Below are 23,214 nucleotides of genomic sequence, written 5' to 3'. Positions count from 1 at the left end.
AAGAGAAGAAGCTCAAGCAACAGTCAGTGATAACACTAAAAGAATGAAAAATTTTAAAAGTCTAGAATCACAGCATAGAGAACCTGTATGCAGGGTCTTCATCTCGCAGCCCTGTCTCCCTCAGGAGACAGAGATCCAGAATTACTTCCCAGAATGGCTTCAGTGTCACCTTCCCAGATCCTTTTTCACTAACCCTTACCCACACCGTTCTAATGATTTCCATTGTACTTCTTGAACTGCTAATTCCCAAAAAGCTTGGTACACCATTCTTAACATTTTCTATGACAGCATCCTCTACTTCCTTGCCTTAAGGTATCTTGTCTTTTTCTTGATTATGCCATCTCCATCACACACTTGTCAAATGGACTCTGTTCATTCTCTGCTTGCCTCCACAGACCAGGGAAAGGGAACAGTCAGCATTTTCCTGAATCCCTTCTGCGCTAATGTATGACTCTAGTTCATTAACAATCCTTCCTTCACCCCCAAGGGTCTCATCATCCATGTCTATTACCACTTTAACCATGTTAATCACTTAACTTTGAGTCACCTTCAACAAACACTGAGGAATTTGACATCTGGCTAATAGTAAGCTTATACTTCCGTGGTGCTGTCACTACTCTCTAAATTTCAGTGCCCATATTGATAGTCCATTCAACATCCTACCTAGCTCACTGGTCTTTCCAAACTTGTCCTCCATTACCACTAGGAACTTGTCATTACCTGAAACATCTCCACATCTGAAAAATCAAACGTATCAAATATAACGATTATAATGTATCAAATACAAGTTCTGCAGATCTAATGTATGGCATGGTGACTGATAAAACTGAAATTTGCTAATAGAGTAGAACTTAAATGTCCTCATCACAGACACAGAAAATGGTAACTATATGAGACGATGAATATGTTAATTAACTTAACAGTGGTAATCATTTTACAATGTAAACATATATCAAAACATATTCTGTATCTTAAATATATACAATTTTTATTTGGCAACTATACCTCAGTAAGGCTGGGGCAAAAAAGAAGTATTCATCCTCTGAATATAGCTTCTTATAACTTTCCACTCCTGCATCCCTTGCCTGTGACCTTGAGCCCTCAAATAAATACCCTAACCTCATTTACATGCCATCCATCATTGAGTACTTGAAGAATCACCAGGGCTACACTTTCACCTGCAACCTCAATTACTTTGCATCCTTGGTCTTCCAGCTTATATGGCTCATAACATCCCAACTTGTATTTACTATAATAATACCTTCCCTACTCCCATAGGAGCTTCTGAAAAACATAAACCCTGAAAAATTATTCATTGTTGATTTCATAGTGCCTTCTTTTAGGACTTGGCTTTCTAAATTTCTACAACCAAACCTGAAATAAACTATTAGAATTCGAAAATGTGAGAAGCCTTTTTATTTAATAAAAATATCAATTACTGTAACAGACACTTGTCAGATGCTTCCCTGGCCTCCATTTTATACTTTTTGCACAGATTAGCAGTGCTGGTGACTAGATGGGATTGATTCCCATAACCTACCCACGTAAGTGGGCACTGATTGGCCTAAACCAAGTAGAAAGATCTCCCAAACTTACTACTATGATTGACCAGAACCCTAGCCCAGGCCAGCTAGATGTTGACATTACTCCGGCCATGGCGACTGCTTTGGCCACTCAGTTAAAGCTAGTTCAGAGTGAGACCACAAGTCTTGTTTGACAATCAGAGAAAGAGATTTTATTCTCTAAGAAAGACTCATGTGCAGATATGACATTTGGAGCTGCCACATCCATTGTCCTCCACACATCATAAGGCCTAGGTTCAAACACAACACTGCACCTTAAAAAAAAAAAAAAAAAAAGTCTGCAAGTTGCTGATAAAAATAGCTTTCATGGAGGTTATGAAAATTACATGAGATGCATGCAAAGAGTCTTCCACTGGGTTATCAAGGCCCACTTTCTCCCTCTAGAAACATCTATCAGCTAGAAAACAGAAATAGGAGATACTACAGTTTAGGATGATTCCATTTTATGGTTAGTGACATGTTTGGTAAAAGTTTGTCTAGGAAGAAGGAAAAACCTGAAATTGAGTCAACTTTGAAAGTAGTTAAAATGACTGATGCTGGAATTTACACAGAATACAGAAATAAATGCATGAAAAGTCAGATAACTGGCCAGGCACAGTGGCTCACACCTGCAATCCCAGCACTCTGGCAGGCCAAGGTGGGAAGATCACTTGAGGCCAAGAGTAAGACAAAGATCAGCCTGGTCAACATAGTGAGACCCCATCTCTATGTTTAACCAAAAAAAGCCAGATAACTAGAATAAAAAGTTCAAGAGATGTACAGAGTACTAGAAAAGGTTTAGTTGGAAAGGATTTGTAAAGTGAGTGGAATTTCTGAATTTCAGAGGTATGGTCATTCCAGTTAGTAACAAAGGAAATTACCTGTAGGAGTAGAGGTTTAAACACACACACACACACACGGATGCAGTGGTGCACGCCTGTAGTCCCAGCTACTTGGGAGGCTGAAGTAGGAGGATCACTTAAGTACAGGAATTCAAATCCAGCCTAGACAAGACCTGGCCTCAAAAAAACAAGCAAGATCTTGTCTCAAAACAAAACAAAAACACATTAAGATAGGGTATTAGATTGGTCATACACCGTATTTTAACAGAGATCATGATGATAGAAGGTTAGAAGGGAGTGAGATGATAGAAATGGGGAAGAAATGACCTGGCTGGTAGATGGAGGACAAGAGAGTGGTCACGTATGTTTAGCCAGATGGTATCCAAAGTAGTCAGAATTTTTGTTGTACATATCCTGTCTTATAAGGTTGATAGAATATGAAGCAAAAATGGGGCATGAGAAAAGCCAATATCACCTCTGTGCTAAGGAGAATGAATACCTTCCAAAGGAACAGCAGTGCTTTTGAGGAATAAGAATATGTGGGGAAGGAGAGGGAAGTGTGAAATTGAAGTTGTTTGGCATAAAGGGGGAGCTCAGAGGGTATATTAGAATACTTAGCTATTCCATCAAAAGTCTATATTTTTAGCTTTTGTATTATTTGTATTCAGATTTACAATAGGTGAGAATATGAAATTTAAGACTACTTAACTCTCTACTTGAAACCCAATCATCAGCAAGCCTATTTCTCGTATCAAAACTTAGATCGTAATTGCAGACATTCTCTCTGCAGTTACCCCCTTTAAAGGACATTTTGAAAATGAAGTAATTGAGCAACTGGGTAATTCTCAGCTAAGGCTACTGCTTATTGTTTTGCCTTTAAGTTAATAGATATTTTACACACACTGGACTGGTTACAAAAACGTGAATACTTCCAAAACAGCCAGCTGATTTTGGTTTGTTTTTAAAGCTTACCACTTGTTTTTTCCTCCCTGTAGTTAAATACATCAAGGGAAAACAGAGGAAGGGGAAAAATACATAACTTCAGATTCTTGAATAATGTTGTTTCATTCAATGTTGTTTCATTATAATGTTAATGAGAATAGAAATCAATTCACGCTGGGTGGGGCCACCATCTGTGTGGAGTTTTCACTTACTCCTCACGTCTGCATGGGTTTTCTCCAGAATGGCTGGCTTCCTCTCACTTCCCAAAGATGTACACGTCAGGTTCACTGGTGTGTCTACATTGTCCCAGTGTATGTGAGTGTGGGTGTGTGTGACTACACACTGCCATGGGATGGCATCCTATTTAGGATGGGTTCCTGCCTTGCACCCTGAGCTGTTGGGATATGCTCTGGCCACCCATGACCCTAAACTGGAATAAATAGGTAAATCATTATCCCACCTGGTTTGTTAACCTTTCTTAAATGTATGTATAGCTCTGATTTATTTTAATGTTTAATAATTTCACAGTTTGGGTTTTTACTTAAAAGTTTGTTGATGCTTTTGTGACCAGAAATGTCATAGGAAGTCTTGTTTACATCAATTAATCTATAGTCAAACTGGTTTCCTTATACATCATTTTACTTAAAGTTGCAGTTTCCACGAACCCAGTGACAACATAAATTGAGGACTTAACTGTATAAAGAAAAAATCTGAGAGACAGATGTCTGAAATTAAACAGCAACAAAGAGTCTCCCTACTGAATTGTTTCTCTTAATTTATACACTGGTATCTCACACTTGCCTGCTACATATAAAAGGTTTAAGAAGTAAAGAAAGAAAGTTGTAAGACTCCACAAGGAACTCCAGAAAAGAAAACATGGTTTACATAATACATCATTGATCACTGAGGGGAAAAATGCTTTGGAAGACTCTCCACCTCTCCCTAGAAACTAATTAAACTTTTGAGAGTTTTAGGCACCTGAGCTAAGAACAATCCTTTGCACACTTCTGCATAACTTGAAATATGATATCATAATGTGCTCTCCAAAAGATAACTCCTATCAGAAGTGTCCAGTAAAGTCCACATCTAAATTACTTTCCATTCAGAAAAATTATGTATATAAATACATACATATAGCAGTGTATTCTATACAAATACTTGATTCTCTGCAGCCTATCTAGTGCTGCCAGAGTTACAATAGACTCAGAACACTCTCCTAGTGTTATATCTGCTAATTATTTTTTGCTGGTTATTTGGAATTGAGAGCTAGAGTTTAGCTCTAGCACCCCTTGTCTTACTTGCCAAAACAACTTCTCAAACTACTTTTTAAAAAGTTACCTACCTATATTAATCAAATATTTATTTTTAAATTATTTATTCACTGAGAAAGCCTTTAGTGACGTGGTTAAACTAAACAAAACAAAACAAAAACACACGACCAGAAAGACAAAAGTCACATTTTAATGACAGCTGGGAGTGAGGGAGGTCAGGAAATGTGGACATGGAGGCAAAGCAGGGTCTTATCCCATTGCTATCAGATAGATAGAAAGATAAATTTTTTTAAAATATGGTGGGTAACCTCCATACCAAGTGTCTTCCTGCATGCCTGCCTGAATTGCAGAGGCCAAAATCCTAAATACTTCTCTTCCCAGGCTCCCTTACCTCCAGGCATCTGTTAATTAGATATGCCACCAGGTATAGTGCTGTCTTTGTGATTCCCGGATCACAACTAAACTTTAGGAGCAACTTCTCCACGTTCCTGATGGTAGCAGAGGTAGCAGCACCTCTGGTAGGCCAGACAAATGGTGTCACCAGACCTGAAAGCACAGGTGAGGTTCTGCTGCTCCAAACTGCCAACTTTTTTACAAGTATCAAATTCCCTGTTTTTTTTTTTTTTTTTTTTCTGTTTAAAACAGCTGGCTTTTCTTGTTTTCTGAAACTAAAAACTGACTGAAAAGTGGGTCAGATAAGTGCTCAATTATTTTAATTGTTTAAATCCACAGTCTCGCCGGGCGCGGTGGCTCACGCCTGTAATCCCAGCACTTTGGGAGGCCGAGGCGGGCGGATCACAAGGTCAGGAGATCGAGACCACGGTGAAACCCCGTCTCTACTAAAAATACAAAAAAAAAAATTAGCCGGGCGCGGTTGTGGGCGCCTGTAGTCCCAGCTACTCGGGAGGCTGAGGCAGGAGAATGGCGTGAACCCGGGAGGTGGAGCTTGCAGTGAGCCGAGATCGCGCCACTGCACTCCAGCCTGGGCGACAGAGCGAGACTCCGTCTCAAAAAAAAAAAAAAAAAAAAGTAAATCCACAGTCTCTTTTGATAAAACATAAGAGATGCTGCTTTAGGTAGAGAGTAGATACACTTTCCGAACCAATTCCCATTGGCTCTTTTCCTTTCTTTCTATTCTTATTTATTTATTTATTTATTTATTTATTATTTTTTGAGACTACTCTGTGGCCCAGGTGGGAGTACAGAGGTACAAACTCAGCTCACTGCAACCTCCGCCTCCTGAGCTCAAGCAGTCCTCCCACCTCAGCCTCCCTGGTAGCTGGGACTACAGGTGTGCACCGCCGCACCTGGCTAATTTTTTTAATTTTTATTTTTTGTATAGATGGGGTCTCACTATGTTGCTCAGGCTGGTCTCAAACTTCTGGGCTCAAGCCATCCACCTGCCTCGGCCTCCCAAAGTGCTGGGATTATAGGAGGTCCAACTGCACTGGACCTCCTTGGCTCTTGGCTCTCCTTGGGGTTCAGCCATCACATAATTAGAAACAGCCTGCTTTTCACAATAGGATCATGACTAAGAAACAACTCAAGTTCAAAAGACGTAAGGCCAAATTTAGACTCCATTATTCATTATATAACCTTAAGTAAATTACTTAACATCCAAGCCTTAATTTCCTCAACTTTCAAATTGAATAGTACCAATCAAATAGCGTTCAGATTAAATTACACATGTAACATGCAGTAAGCATTAAATGTCTTCAGATGAAAAAGACTAATTTTCCCTTTTCAAGTATTTATAATATCAATTTTGTATGTATGCTTTACATCTAGAGAGAACACTTTTGAGCATATACTCTTTCCCCGGAGATGTTACTCCTCAAACATGCCTGTCCTGCGACCAGTATGCAGGAAGATTAAGTGATGTACTCTGCTCCACCTCAGGATTAATTCCATTCCTAGGCCCACTCTATCCTGGAATCTTTCCTTGGAATGAACATTCCACTGGCAGACACACCCTACAGTTCCTCCCCATAAAAATTCCTACCCCAAAACTCCATTCAACTCCCAATGAAGGATCACCACCCAGTCTGAGAAAAAAGAGCCACAAGCTTATCTTCTGCTTCTTACTTTTGAAAAACAGGTCCAAGATAATCAGCCTTTGGAATCCTACCAAAAGGCAGAAACTCTTAAATTCATGCTATGGGCCTGACCCCGCAGTAGAATGTAATTCAAACCTGTGAAACATCCAATTTATTCCTTCTGGAGTGACTTCTGTACTATTTAAGTTGTCAAACAGAAATTTGTTTAGCTAGAACAAAACATGATAGTGTCTTGTAAACCTTTTTAAAGGAAGGTTTCAAGCTTTTCTTTAAAAAACAGTTTTTTTAAAGGGGAGTTTGTACCATCTTATATTTACAGCACTACCAAAACTGAACCTTTTACATAAATCTCATAGATTTAATTCTTTAACAAAACCTCATTTCAGGTATTTTCATGTTATTTTGACATACATTTTATTATGCTGAAAAATACTAAAGGAAAACAAATGAGAGATTATGATAATACTGTGACCCAATTTATCTATATTCTTATGTTAGATCCTTTTTGCTATCTTCAAAAAACTAAATGACTAAAATCACTAGTGATCTGAAAATATGTTCTACTTTCAGAGACTTTTGTTGTTATAGCTTCCATGTTAAGTTCCTTGTGAAATTCCTTTCCAATATTAACAGGTCCACATAGGACAAGGAAAAAAAATGTAAAGAAAAGAAAAATCATCCTAGTATGTCATGGAATATAAAAGACATTTGCATGAGGAACCATTTAACAATTCAAAACCAAGCCTGCTTTATAGCAGACTGATAAGACCATAAGTATATTCCTTTGTAAACTGTAACAGAGTATGGAAATCATTAGCATCATCTATTAGAAAAGTAATTTTCAATTACAGATTAGGAATGTGTATGTGTTTTTAAATTGTAAAAGTAACATTATAGAAAGTTCTACCAGATGGTAAAAATGGCTTTTTACATAAATTATTAATCATAATTAGTACCCCCTCCATATGGTCTCCTATTTATTAATACAAACAGAAGGTAATACTTACTTAGAAATGGCAGAGTAAATTTGAAGGAAGTTCACAGTCAAGCTCTCTTTGTTAAGAGAAAGAATTGTCTACCCATTTAAGGTGCCAATTCCTTTGAAAAGAAAAATCCAGACCTCAAAACTGAAGGGGTGGAAGTTGAACCACAGCCTTCTGATCTGTATCCTGGTGATAGCAGTACCTATTCTTACAGTGTTATTGTAAGGCTTAAATTATGCATACCATAAATCATTCCATACATGCAAGGTAAAAGAAAACTGCATTTGTCTAAATGCTCCGTGTTAAGTATAAAAAGAATGTCCTTGACTTTGGGAGGCATGTTACACCTAGGGAAGGTCCTGGTAAAAATTTTCAGAAGTATACAGATAAAAGTTCATTTCAGGTTATTGCAGAGGCGAAGGGCAGCAGGATGGAGTAATCTGAAAAAAAAAAATCAGATTAGGGAAAATGCAGACACACCTCTGAAGAGTCATACAAGACCGTATTTAGAATTCTGACATTTTGGTGACCCTTTACTAGGCACAGGGATGGCCTAGCAAATTTTATTCCACTTGTTCAGTCAAGTGCATACTCCTGAACAAGGCAGTGACAGGAAAAGGAAAGAGAAAGAACAAGACTTACTGGGGCTCGGTACATATGGAACATGAGTACTTGAATTCCCCAGGAATTACAAGGCAATTTCACGTCCCCCACATGAAGATTGATGGTTCACAGACACAGACCCTCTTGCCCCAGAATGCCCTTGTGTTCTTCTATTAAGTTAACACCATTTACATGTAAGAGCAAAAGACATTGTTGGATTCACATATCTTTGCCCCACACAACAAGTACTAATATTTAATACTTCATATTAAGAAAAGCAAAGAAAATGAATTTTTAAACCTTCTAAATCAATGCCAAGAGCAAGAGCCAATAAAAACAAAAGTGAATTGTGAGAGATACTTATCACAATGACCAGTCTTCACTAAGCCCACTTCCTTCGAGGACTCTTTTCATCTTCTTCTCTAGGGAAAGTTGGTTCCACATATCAAGTAATCAAATATGCTTATTTTGAAAGGGAACCCTAAATGTCTCTTTAAAGGTACTCCTTTATAATAATGTTCTACAGGAGAACTTTTAGAAATAATGTTTTTTAAGAAGCAATAGAATATTCTGAAGCACTCACAAGGCTAAAGGGGTATAAACTGAAAATTATTTGACAGAAGAATATTATGCATATATATGAGGAGAGTGAGAGAGGAGATATATTACATGGCAACTTTTTCACTTTTGATAAAAATATGGAATTTCCTCAAAGTTTAGTAAATTAAAATGAAGTAAATGTCAATTAAAAACATGTTTCATGGCATTATTGTTAATCGTTTCTATTAATTCATTATATTTTATTAAATTAACCATTGCAAATATCTTCTAATCTTTCTTACTCCCAGAGTAGCTAGACTGACCAATGACCAGCTCCCAGTTAAATTATTTCTCTCCAGGATCATAAGCTATGTCTTCATCACAACTTCTTACAGGCTTTAAAAGTCTATATGTATTTTTTTTAATCATACAGAACATACATCTACAATATCTAAGGTGTTTTACTGTTTTCTTGAGACTAAAGGCGCCACATTAGGAAACCTCAAATAATACATCCCTAGTCTTAGAGAAAGCCCTGATAATAAATAGTGTGATCAACAATCTTAAAATATACATTTTCTGTAAAAACTGAGTTTTTTCAAAGTTACACTTGAAATTAACTTTTTTAAAATGTACAAACTTTTTATTAGACTAAAAAAATTATGATTCTTTGATATACAGTGATATCAAACATAAGAAGTAGAAGCACGTCAGACTCAGAAAGCAGCACTGAGACTGTGGTCTGAAGAGTACTCCCTGAACAGCGGCCCCACTGGACGCTGTGTCTCCTGGTGGGATGCGTGGTGGCATCCAGGACCCCACATACATATGTTCTACTTGAAACCTATTTAACTTAAATCGATGTTGCCTAGATCTTGCTTTTCCATATACAAGGATTTAAGAACAAGTTAACACCACCACAAAGAAGAAACCGGAAAGATCCAGATGGCACAATATTTTGTAGAGCAACTATCTTGATCCCCTCAAAAAAAGAGTCATAGTGGACACTACTTGAAGGTTACAGGACATAACCAAATGCCAAGCAAAGTCCCAGATTAGACCCTAATTAGTAGGGGCATTTGAGTCAACGTGAGGATGAACTGGGTACATATGAGGATGTGAGAATGGACATAACTAAGATGAAAATGAATTAACATGAAAAAGTAAAGAGCATTAGCAGAGAAAAATCAGTTGACAAATGAGGATAACCAAAACAGCATTTCATTTTGGTATAAACAAATGCATACAGAAATAAATAATATAGAATTCTATACATTGAAGAAAATAGGAATAAACTCTGGAGAAGTTTGCTTTATTTTACCTATGCATATTAATATCTTCGAACTTTCTACAAGGAATATTGTTTATAATAAAGTATTTTTAATATAAATTTACTATAATTAATAAAAACTTTAAAAACCTGTTCAGGCAACCAAGCTCCTATAAAATTTTATGGTGGGTGATGACAGATGAAGTAGTTGGCCTTCCAAAAAAAAAAAAAAGGAGAGGGAAGGTCAAGGGAGAAGGATTGCTGAGGCCAGGAGTTTGAGATCAGCCTGGGCAATACAGTAAGACTCTCATCTCTACAAAATATTTAAAAATCAGCAAGATGTGGTAGAGCAAAGCTGTAGTCCTAGCTACTCGGGAGGCTGGGGCACGAGGATTGCCTGAGCCCAGGAGTTCAAGGTTACTGTGAGCTGTAATTGCACCACTGCACTTCAGCCTGGACAACAGAATGAGACTCTGACTCTAAAAAATGTTTTAAAGAGAAGAGAAAGAGATTTAACGTCAATAAAATTATCTAACAAAAAATATTAATTGAAACAATTTCACATTTGGTATTGCCTATAAAGTTTCTAAAAGTCAATGCTATTCACAAGGCTAGAAGAAAAATGAAGTACTATTTCTGGGACCTTTGTTGATGTCGTAAGTTACAGGTAGAATGCCAATGTAACTCAAAGTCCTCTCATGTGCCGGCATTACCACACTAGGCAATGTTGGGCCTCCCTGATGGCTGGAATCTGCCCATATTAAATAAGCTAATCAGTTTCCTTGCTACTCATCCTGTGATTTTTTTCAGAGAGTTCTAAGCTATTAAACTACTTACTTTTTTGCTCTATTGTATAATGACAGCACTATTTCTTATGCCACTATATGACAGGCATAGTTTTGGGCCCCTTTACAAATGTTCTTGTTAAATTCACTAAGCAAGTCTCTGAATTAAGTAGGTAAATCAACTGTACATAAGACAGAAAAACAAAAACCTTAGGGTTATTAAACAATATATCCACCATTTTAATGACAGAGCTTAGATCCAAACTCATATCTCTCTGACCTTAAAGTCTATGCTTTTTCAATTCCTCATGACCATGTACCCAACCCTGCTTCCAGATACCCATCCTTCATCAAAATGAGGTATAACTGAAATACCAGCTAGTTTTTTCAAGAAGTTCTAATTATGTTTTTTTTTGTGTTTTTTTTTTGTTTTGTTTTGTTTTTGTTTTTTTTTTAACTACAGTACATATTTCTTCCAAGCAAAGCAAAAGGGAATGTAGAGCACTTTTCTCCCACTTTTGAAAAAGCAAGTGAACACTTTCTTCCTCCATTGCAAACACAAAACTAACCATTTCTTTACTTCCTTTCTCTTATACAAGAACAAGTAATAGCAGATACAAATGTTGCTAAATATCTTCCGTTTTAGGGAAAACCAGATTGGAACTGAAACTATATAACACTATCTCTATATGATTATACTAAGCCAGAACATAATTAAAACTTACATTGAAAGGATCAATTATTACAGGAGATGGGTTCAGAAATTCATGGTTATACTGGTTTGCGCTTGGCATACCTAAAACAAACCTGAAACAAAGTGGCCAACAAATGTAAAAGAAAATGTACTTGCACCAGTTACAATCCAAAAGCTTTTAATACTCTCACTGCAGAATTCTAGCTAGATAAATCAGCTTTTAAAGCAGTGAATTTAAAAAAAAAATCTAAGGCTCTTATGTAAATTAAGGGAGTTCATTCCTTCTTTAAAATATTTGCCTTCACATCTCAGCATTTACTTTGCTACATAAAAGTTTTAATTGTGAAATATCAAATTTCTCATACATTTTTCTCATACATTTCTCATACAATTTTCTAAATATCAGTCCTCCACTTCTCCCTAGAGATTGCCAAGGCTGCCAGCAGACGCAGTCTTAAATAACTCAAACCTAGTTATGTAGATAGAACACTATGACTTCTCTTCTTTAAGAAGAATTTTCACAAACAGATTACTCTGACATCACATACTCAATTACAACTACTCAAGCCAAAAAAGGTTTTTTTCCCTAATCAATACTTAAATAAGACCATAAATAAGAGCTGGGTATTCAGGGCTGGGAAAGGAGTTGTACTGTCATTTTCTTGAGAGGGAGCAGACAAGGGAAGAATGCTGCAAGATCTCAATACTCAGGAGGACTATCTGCTAACAAAACATATTTACAATGTTTTTCAAATTATTTAGTTCTATTCACAGCAGAAGAAACTGGTATTGCTTCAAATTTCAGTTAAGAGGGAGTAAGCAAGTGGTTGCTTACTCTACCTTAACAGAACGCAGCTATAAAACCCAGAGAGAATCCATAAAGCAACAATTCAAAGAATCTGAAAAGTAAATTGAAAAGCAGCTGAATAACTACTTTTCCCCTCCAGTATACCCCAGCTTGGACTCAATGCAGCCTAAACTCAGAAGCAGAGGATTAGAAGGAATACAAGGAGATGCTCTATAGCTCAAGGCCAAGGAAAGGGAAGGGGTTTCCTAATGCACAGAGGGAGCTGCCCTTTTTTTATTGATTGAAAACCACAAATATTTCCATATAATAGCAATAAATAATTTTTAAGATCCCAAAATGAAAATACTTGACTGTAACTCCATCAAAATGTGTAGAGGATCTGTATTTTGAAAACTACATAACATAGATGAAGGAAATCAAAGATGACCTAACTAAATTCAGAGGCATATCCTGTTCATGGATTAGAAGACTCAGTACAGTGAAGATTATTTTCAAATTGATCTGTATTTGTAACACAATTCCAGTCAAAACTCCAGTGGGATTTCTGTAGGTACAGACAAGCGGATATTAAAATATACAGCATGATAAAGGAACTAGAATTTTAAAAAAGCTCAAAAAAGAATAGCAAGCTGGAGAATTGATAAACTTCAATTTCAAGACTTATTATAAAGAAAGCTACAGTAATCAAAACAATGTGATATTGACAAACACATAGATCAATGGAACAAAATAGAGAATCTAGAAATAGAGCCACACAAACATGAACAACTTGTTTTTGACAAAGGTTCAAAGGCAATTCATTAGAGAAAGGATAGTCTTTTCAACAAATAATATTGGAATAATTGGACTGTATGCTAAAAAAATGAATCCAGACCTAAAGCTTATACCTTTAACAAAAATTAACTCAAAATGATGAATACATCTAAATACAAAATGAAAAACTGTAAAATTTTAAAAAACAAAAATACATTCATGATCTGGATTTAGGCAACAAGTTCTTAAGACGCCAAAGCATAGTACATTTTTAAGAAATGGTAAATTGGATTTTATCAAAATTGAAAACTTTTGCTCTATAAATACACAATTAAGAGAATAAAAAAGACAAGCAACAGTCTAGGAGAAAATATTTGCAAATCACATATCAGACAAATAACTTGTATCCAGAATATATAAAGAACTTAGAATATTCTGCAGTAAGAAAACAGCCCAAATTTAAAATGGCCAGGGACTTAAACAGTTCTCTCAAAAAAGGATATACGAACGGCAAATAAGCACATGAAAAGCTTTTCAACATCAAGTGCCTTTATGAAAATGTAGATTAAGAACAAAATGAGATCTCATGACACATGTATTAGAATGGCTAACATAAATACCAGCAAAACTATGTTGGTAAGAATGCAGATCAAATAAAATTCTCTTGCACTCTTGGTGGAATGCAAAATGGTACAACTACTCTAGACAATGGTCTAGAAGTTTCTTATTAAATATACACTTACCATGACCCAGCTATCTCTCTCCTAGGCAGCACACAAAAGAAATGAAAATTTTGTACTTGAAATGAAAATACTGTACTTGAATGTTCTATTCATAATGACCCCAAACTGGAAACAATCTAAATGGTATTCAATGGGTGAATGGATAAAGAAACTGCAGTACATCCATACTACAAAATACTACAGTTAGCTATAAAGAGGAACCACTGACACCCATAAAAGTTAGATGAATCTCAAAGGCATTATACCAAGTGGGAAAAAAAAAAGTCTCAAAAGGTTGCATACTGTATGGTTCTATTTTTAAGACATTCATAAAAATTCAAACTACATTGACAGAGAATAGATCAGTGGTCGCCAGGTGTTATTGATAGGGAGGGTCTCATTACAAAGTAACAGCAAAAGGGATTTTTCTGGAGGGATGGAACCAGTCTATGTCCTGACAGTGGTGGAAATTTTATAAACATGTGCATGGGTTAAAATTCCTAGCACTGAAGCTGGGTGCAGTGGCTTACATCTGGAATCCCAACTCTGAGAGAATAAGGAGGGAGGATTGCTTGAGGCCAGGAGTTCAAGACCAACCTGGGGAACATAGTGAGATCTCATCACTACAAAAAAAACTAAAAAGCTTAGCTAAGTGTGGTGGCAACACATCTGTAGTCCTAGCTTCTTGGGAGGCTGAAGTGGATTGCTTGAGCCCGGGAATCTGAGGTTACACTGAGCTATGATCACACCACTGCACACCAGCCTGAGAGAGAGAGCAAGACCCTATCTCAATTTTTTTTAATTTAATAAATTCCTAGAAGTATACATCCAATGAAAGTCAATTTTACTGCATGTTTATTTGTCCAAAGTTTTAATAGCCAGAATTGATATCCAGGCTGCCACACAGTTTTCTATTTGATCCTGTCCCACCTCCATTTTAAAGTAAAAGTATCCATGACAGGAAAAAGAAATCACACAAGTAAATAGTACATTTATTTCTATTATCTGTGAACATGCTGTATATTTCTAGCAGAATAATGGCATCCAGAAGCTGAAAGAAGACTGGGCTACAGTGCAAGCTCCTACAGACAGAACCAGTCATTTGAATCGCATGTCCTATTTCCTGAACGTTCAAAAATGTATTTTTGGAAAAAAATGTATTTTCTGATTCTTTGTAGCTGCATTTGAAATAAATATGAAATTCCATTTTAGCTTAGAACCTAGAGTTTAAAAATTAAAACAAAATTTAAGCAAAAAAGTTGTAAAATACTTAGCATGTTTTATATTTGTTATTTACAGTCAACTATCAAATTACATAGTATATTAAGATTCATAAATAATTTCTAGTGACAAAAAAAGTATTTGTAGGGAAAGTAAAATTGTTAAGAAACTGAAAGAAAAAGTAAAATGCTTCTACTCTCGTAAACCTCACAATATTTGGCACAATACCTGGCACATGGTAAGCATCGATCATAATTTCATAATGGGTCCTCTGATAACAGTTTTAAACAGTTCAAACCTGCACCTCTATAATGTAGGCTAAGATTGAACAATTCATACATCCAAATGTGCATGTGTATTTGCCAGTAATATATGTGAAGGAAAGAGATGATGGAAATGTGGAAAAACTGAGTTTACTTGGCCCAATACAGCAGGAAAAAGCACAGGATTGAAGGCAGAGAGGGATTTTACTGAAATCAAGAGAAGATTGTGTGCACAGCTTCCACTGCCTCACTCACTAGACAGTGTTGACTTTCCAAATAAGGTCCATTGGGTGATCTGATAAAGTTAGAACATACATATGTTCAGGTATTTAGATACAGAAAGTCTGTAACAAATTAAAAGTCTGACATAGTTTACTTTAATACTAAGAGTTTTTAGTCTTTGAAGTATTACTATTTTGATACATAACTATTTTTGAAAGTCTATAAAATTCCCTAAATAACATCCCATTAGACTTACAAGTAGGAAATAACATTTTAAACTAAAACTCATGCTTAATGGAGGGAAAGAGAGGGAGGAAGGAAGGGGAGGGAAGCAAACTGAAAAATGAATAATTAAAGGAAGACATGAATAGAAGTTTTCCAAAACTAAATAATCAGGTGATATAGTCAGTGCTAAGTAGTCTTTCACTTTCTGAAGAACAGAAATTGCCACTTCAAAGATTATAGATTACAATATACAGATTTTTAATTCAGTTTTTATGACAAGTATTTCCTCAAATAAAAGAAGAAATTTTCCACTATTATAAAGCCTTAGTGATCTTCTGGAATGTAAACTTGGTCAAAGGATAAGAACCAAAATTTTTGGAGAATGTTAGAAAGTAACTTTTGCTTTAACTATTTTATGTATGTTAGTTTAAGTTTTTACATATTTCTCTGCCTCTCAATAAATGTATTAGTAATATGTGATATCTTTAAAAAGTGTTAATCATACAAGATTTAAAAAACAAAGTTTGACAAATAAAACTACCATTGGTTATAATCCTTGATCTATTTTTGGATAAGTAGGCTTATAATAATACATCTTGTGTCAACTAACATTGTACAAAATATCACTGTCCTTCTAAAATACGGCTTTAATCAATTTGTCTAATCACAAACATATATTATACACACGAAGACAGCCAAAACAGTAAGCCCTAGAGGTACTTGAAGTTTGTCACAGTGATGACAAGCAAATACCAATAGTCCAGGCCCAGTGGACTAGGCAGGTAGCTATTTAAGGACACATCACACCCAAGTTCGAGGCAGAAAACATCTTCTTGAAGGCAGTGAGGGCTCAACATACTCGAATAATGAGACAGACACAGGCTAATGAAGGGGGAGATGAAATTCCTCTAGATACTCATGAGAGACAGAGAGAAAGATCTTTCAGGAACAGGGATAGTAGAAGATAAGGCTAGGGAGGAGGACCAGGCCCCTATCAGTGTCTTACATGACCAGTGTTAGGCCTTAGCCTAAAAAAATAGAAAGTACATGTTTTAAGCAAGAAAATGACAGAATCCAAGTTGCATTTTGGGGTGCTTTTCTTGGTGGCAATATGAAAAATGGTTTGGAGGAAAGTAAGACCAGAGACAGGAAAACCAGCTGGGAAACTGTTGGAGTCATTCAGACCAGCAATCTCCAGACGTATTGGATCACACAACTCTATGAGTAAAAGAAAAAGAATTGACACAACTTATAAATAACATGTGCTGCTGTATTCATGGGTGCTTTTTTAAAAAATGAAAATGAAAAGAATAATAAAAGTTTACTTATGAAATCAAAAGTCTATAATATGAAATGTCTGTTTCATATTATATAAAATGTTTTATTAATGGTATATTTTTAGTAAAGGTGAATATAAATCTTTATTTCAGATAGTCTGATAACTGCTTTTGAGGGTTCAATTCTTATTAGATCTGATTGTTTCTTATAACGTGGCTGACAAAACGTTGATACAAAGGATAACCATCAACTCTGCTATTTTCTTGTGGGTCACTGGTGCTTTCATTTTCACTGTATTCAATGTACAGTTTCTTTGCAAACATATTCACCTATCCATCATGAAGATTAGTTAATAAATAATACAATGTGTAAAACACTTACCTGGTTTATGTAACCTGCATTATACTGAAAGGTGCTAACGACACGAGGGCAACAAGGCAACTCCTAGTGCAGCTCAAATCAACCTCTCTTCCCACAGCCCAACTCCAACACCACACGTGGACTCTCTGACCCACAAACTGAGTAACATTCTAGTGCCTACTTATGTTTTATTAGTGAAGCTTAATTTCTGATTGTAAAATTACATATTAATACAAGTTCTAGTGCTTTCTTTCTCACGCCGGCAAGTCATTTTATATGTCTCCTTTCTCGGAAAATTCAACTGATCTAGAAGACAGATGACGATGGCCTCAAGTGGCTAAGGCAAAAGATGCAGATTTTTCCATATTAATTTTTGATTCATAAATTTTTGGAGTAATTTTAACTTTACAAAGAATTTATCAAAAAGTACAAACATACTCCTTTCATCTCCTCCTCAGCACACACATACAGTTGTCTCTATTATACACAATTTGTATCAGTGTGGTAATTTTGTTACAACTAATGACCCAATACTGATACATTATTATTGACTAAAGCTCACAGTTTACATTAGGGTTCATGCTTTTTATTGGTTTTGAAAAAATGTATAAAGTGCCCCTCATTACTATATCATACGTCATGGTTTTACTGCCCTAAAAATCCCATGATCTATTTATTTGTTCCTCCTTCCCCATATCAAATCCCTAGCAATTCATCTTTTTGCTGTCTCCATAGTTTACGTTATATAGTTGGAATAATATAGTTATGTAGCCTTTTCAGTTAGGCTTCTTTCACTGAGTAATGTGCATTTAAGGTTCCTCCATGTCTGTTCATGGCTTGATAGCTCATTCTTTTATCATGAATATTTCATTGTACGAGTATACCACAGTTTGTGTATCCATTTACCTACTGAAGGACATCCTGTTTGCTTCCAAGTTTTGGCAATTATGAATAAAGCTGCCATAAACATCTGTCTGCAGGTTTCTGTGTGGACTTAAGTTTTCAGTTCATTCGGCTAACTACTAAGGAGCATGATTGCTGGATCATATAGTAAGAACATATTTAGTTTTGTAAGAAACTACCAAACTGTCTTCCCAAGTGGCTGTACCATTCTCATCAGCAATGAATGAGAGTTCCTGTTGCTCTACATTCTCTCCAGCATTTGATGCTGTCCATGTCTTACATTTTAGCCATTTTAATAGGTGGTTACATATTTTTTATCCAGACAATTTCCTAAATGTTTTTATTGGTTTTAAATGAAAGATTTCCTTTGCTTCTCTTACTGTTAGCGGTCTTGTTTACAAAAAATAAAAGGAAGAAAAAGGGGGGGTGGGTAGGAAACTCCAAAGAAACTCCTTTGAAATTTGTGCTGCCATTTCTTCTCCAACAGTGACTTCCCAAGGAATATACAGTGACTATCGGTGTACCACAAAACTGAGTTTGATACCTAGTTCTGCCACGTATAATCTATATAACTATAAGCATGATTTTTCTTTAATTAATATATGAATAATTTTCTACTAACTAAGCCATTCTTGAACTCCTGCAATAATCCCACTTAGTAACAATAATTTAATTTAGGATTTTACAACCATACTCATAAGAGAGGATGGCTTCTTTTTCATTTTGTGCAATTTCATTGTAAATGTTAGTAGAAATGTATCCACTATGTGAAATAAACTCAAGCTTCCTGGCTTCTTTTATGCTCTGTAAAGCTATAAAGAGTGTGTAATGCCTTCCTTAGAAGACTTAATAAGTTTGTTTCTATGAATGACCCCAGAGCCTTTGGAGGGTAGACCTTTGATAACTTTCTTCATAATTTTCATTCTATCATTGTTAGATCCAACAGCTCTAATTCTCGATTCAATTTATTTATTTTTCTTTTCTTTTGAGACCGGGTCCCACTCTGTCGCCCAGGCTGTGGTACAGTGGCACCATCACAGCTAATTGTAGCCTCTACCTCTCAAGCTCAAGCCATCCTCCCACCCCAGCCTCCTAAGAAGCAGGGTCTACAGGCATGTGCTGCCATACTCGGCTAATTTTTCTATTTTTTTGTAGAAACAGAAACAGTGTCTCACTAGTTGCCTAGGCTGGTCTCCAAATTCCTGGGCTCAGGCTATCCTCCTGCCTTAGCCTTCCAAAGTGCTGGGATTATAGCGTGAGCCACCATGGCCGGCCTATATTTTTTCTAGAAACTCATCCATTTCATCTGCAATTTCTAACCCATTACCACAAGTTATGTCTAACTCTGGAAAGCCATTACAACATTATTGTTCTCCTTTTCATTAAATTTTCAAGAAGTCTATTTTGCCCTTCTCCTAAAAAATGGCTACATAGGGCCAGTCATGGTGGCTCATGCCTGTAATCCCAGCACTTTGGGAGGCCGAGGTGGGTGGATCACCTGAGGTCAGGAGTTCAAGACCAGCCTGACCAACATGGTGAAGCCCCATCTCTACTAAAAATTAAAAAAAAAAAAAAAAAGAAAAATTAGCCAGGTGCGGCAGTGAGCGCCTGTAATCCCAACTACTCAGGAGGCTGAGGCAGGAGAATCGCTTTAACCCGAGAGGCAGAGGCTGCAGTGAGCCAAGATTGTGCCACTGTACGAGCGACAGAGTCAGACTTCGTCTCAAAAAAAAAAAAAAAAAAAAAAAAAGCTACACAGTTTTCAATTCTATATTTGTCAAATCATTAATTACTACTTATGTACGCATTATTTACATCCTCTCCATATATTTGTTTTGTTGTTTTAGTATCAGGAGTTGAATTTCTTATTCATGTTCTCATTTTTCACTTTAATAATGTAAATACAGTGCAGATACTTATTTGCATCTGAGTATAGTCTATTAATAGTACTAGCATTGTTTTTACTGTTTATACTTGTTTTGTTTTGATTTCTCCTTTGCATTTAGGATAATTTATTCTCCTATTAGTTTCTCCTCTAAGCATTTAGGATAATTTGATTATTACTTCCAAGTCGTTTGTTTTTGTTTGAGCTCTATTTTATTTTATTTCATTTTATTTTGTGACAGTCTTGCTGTGTCCTAGGCTGGAGTGCAGTGGCAGGATCTCGGCTCACTGCAACCTCTGCCTCCCAGGTTCAAGCAATTCTTGTGCCTCATCCTCCTGAGTAGTTGGGACTTCAGGAATGCACCACCACGCCCGGCTAATTTTTGTACTTTTAATAGAGCTGGGGTTTCACCATGTTCAACAGGCTGGTCTTAAACTCCTGATCTCAAGTGATCTGCACACCTCAGCCTCCCAAAGTGCTGGGATTACGGCCATGATCCACCGTGCCTGGCCTCGGCTTTACTTTAAATAATATCTTTGGGTCAAAGAATGTCTCTGTACAATTCATATTTGTGTAAATGGACTAGATTTTCCTTCGGGCCCAATCTGTAATTAGTTTTACAACCTTCCTTAATAAGCACATTTTACCTCAGTTTGATGCTTTATGGTCTTTTGACTTGGTAAATAATGTTTAATACTATGTCTTTGCTGGATTATACAATAGCTTAGGGATTTACTGATATGTATAGGCCCTCATGATAAGGTTTACAGTTTTTGAGTCTAGTTCTAATAGTTTTTCTGTCTCCTCTTGTTTTCGTCATCAGTGCTTACTGTTAGTCCAACACATTTGTAGCAGTCTATCTTTCACCATTCTAAATCACCATTTCTACCATCTGCCTTTGGTTTTCAAACCAACTAGCTACATGTTAGGATTAAATGTTAAATAAAAATTGATAAGGCATGAACAAAAATCTGTTAGTGTCTTTTAAGAAACATGTTTGAATTTTATGGTACTTCCTTTAGCTAGTCTGACATTATTTCCTTACTTCTTTGTTTTTAGTTTAGCTTTCCAAGGAAGAGTATAAGTTTAACCAGATTTTTAAAGCATTTAAGCCCATTTAAAAAAAACACAACACTATTACTTTTCTAAAAACTTGAAAATTTTAAGTAAATAAAAGTCCACAGTGTTTTATACTCTTTCATATATCACTGTATTTGAAAGAAACTATCACTAAGTGAAGTTGTTTCAACCAGAAATAGCTGGTTTGTTGCCCCCCTCACATATTCTTAACAAGTAAGAACAATGTTTCTTTTTATAGCCAAACAATGTGGTACTTTCTACAGCATTCACTAAATACTCTCAGAGTACATTGGAGAGCAGCACTAGAGCAACACTTGGAATTCATTAATCACCAGACTGTCATCCTCAAAAAAATGTCAATATATGAAGTAGCCAAAATATTCCCATTCTTGACTACAATAGTGTTTTGTTGACTTAGAGGATAAATTCTATCATTTAAATTAGGAATAAATAAGATTTATATTTGAATTTAAAGAACCTTCAGCAATCTGTTCTTGCCCTTCAATAGAAATCACAGAGTTGAAAGATATGTGCAGTTTATATATTTTAATATTCTGGTAGGTATGCTTGATAGCATCCATAAAAGCCATTTTTAAAATGTCCAACTACAAAGGAAATATTCATTATTAAGTATAATGAACTCTTATTCCTACATGTAACAAAATTTCCCTCGCCAGCAAAATCCCTGTTTTTGAGGACATCCTGGGAATTGCTATTAATCATCCATAAAATCAGGATATTAACACAAAAAATATTTTGGGGGTCTAAAATTTTGTATGATTCATTGCCTAAGCTAAATGACAAACAGCTCAAAATTACAGAATTGGTCTTTCAAGAACAAACAGCCAAGTCTCAGGGTATTAAGGACAATCCAAAGACAACAATGACAAGAAAATATTTAACCTCTAAAGAACTGACTTTATAAAAATTATTTTTAAAGTATCTAAATAAGCTGTTGAATTAGACTATTAATAGTCATTTCCATTAAACAGACTATAAAATAATTTCTTTTGAAACACCTGGAGTCAGCATCTTTTAATAATTTGAGTTGCCCTGATCATGATATATAATTTCTCAAATACAAATACTGTATGCATTTAAGCTCAAAATTTTATGCAAGATATTCACATGACATTAACATCATATAATAGAACTAGAATTTTATATATGAAGAGCCACACAATTCTAGTAATTATTTAAACTGTTTGGTAACAATTTTAACAAAAAAGCCCTCTTTTAAATAAATGCCCAAAAAGTTCTTTAAAAAATCATCTATCTTATTTTACTTTGAGATGCTTAGAAAATTTTACTTTAGAAAAAATAAAACAAAGATCAGATATATTGGCACATGTATGAGAGAAAAAGGATTTAACACAAAAAATCATCCACTTCTCTAGCTCTCAACCCAAATAAATACCATCTTATAATCATATGATATTTTCATTACCTATAATTCTAGTATAAAGAAACATCTTTTGATTCTTGACTATAGATGATTTTCCTTTCTGGTATTTGGAATATATTTAAGAATTTTTTTTTTTTCCTAAAAGAAGAGATTTGAAAATTGGATTTGGGGTTGGAGAGGTATGTTCTAGAAATATAAATCTGTCTCATATACAGATTTTATATTTATTGGAAAATTTCTTTTTAAAATTTTTATTGTAAAAATCCAAGTTATTATAAAATAATCCAAAAGTAATTATATAAGCACATGCCATATAAAAACTAAATGAATGACATAGCAATGAAATTTAATATAATATAGATATGAAAATGTTGATTGTTATAGCAATATAGAAGTATTCATAATTGTCATAAAATCATAGGATCCAAATTTTTAAAACAAAGGAAATATCCTAAAATCAAAAGAGTTGATTCTTTAGGTATGGTAACATTGAAGTTAATTGTTATATATGTCATGAACATATTTTAATAATTTATAATT

The 23,214-nt window shown here is 35.4% G+C and overlaps 1 protein-coding gene across 8 annotated transcripts in view; it reads right to left on the bottom strand.

Moving 5' to 3' along the window:
- COBLL1 (cordon-bleu WH2 repeat protein like 1) overlaps window positions 1-23,214 on the bottom strand; it is a 198,987-nt gene that overhangs the window by 143,003 nt on the left and 32,770 nt on the right. The window contains exon 1 of one of the 8 annotated variants that reach the window (XM_050752924.1): window positions 7,682-11,281. The exons of the other annotated variants lie outside the window; for them this stretch is intronic. The gene's annotated coding sequence lies outside the window, so the exon portion shown is untranslated. Of the gene's footprint in view, window positions 1-7,681; window positions 11,282-23,214 lie in introns of those variants that run through there. 8 annotated transcript variants of the gene reach the window in all.

The sequence above is a fragment of the Macaca thibetana genome, chromosome 12 (genome assembly GCF_024542745.1).
Source record: "Macaca thibetana thibetana isolate TM-01 chromosome 12, ASM2454274v1, whole genome shotgun sequence".
NCBI classification, from domain to species: Eukaryota; Metazoa; Chordata; class Mammalia; order Primates; family Cercopithecidae; genus Macaca; species Macaca thibetana.
This window is presented reverse-complemented; position numbering and strand designations above follow the sequence as displayed.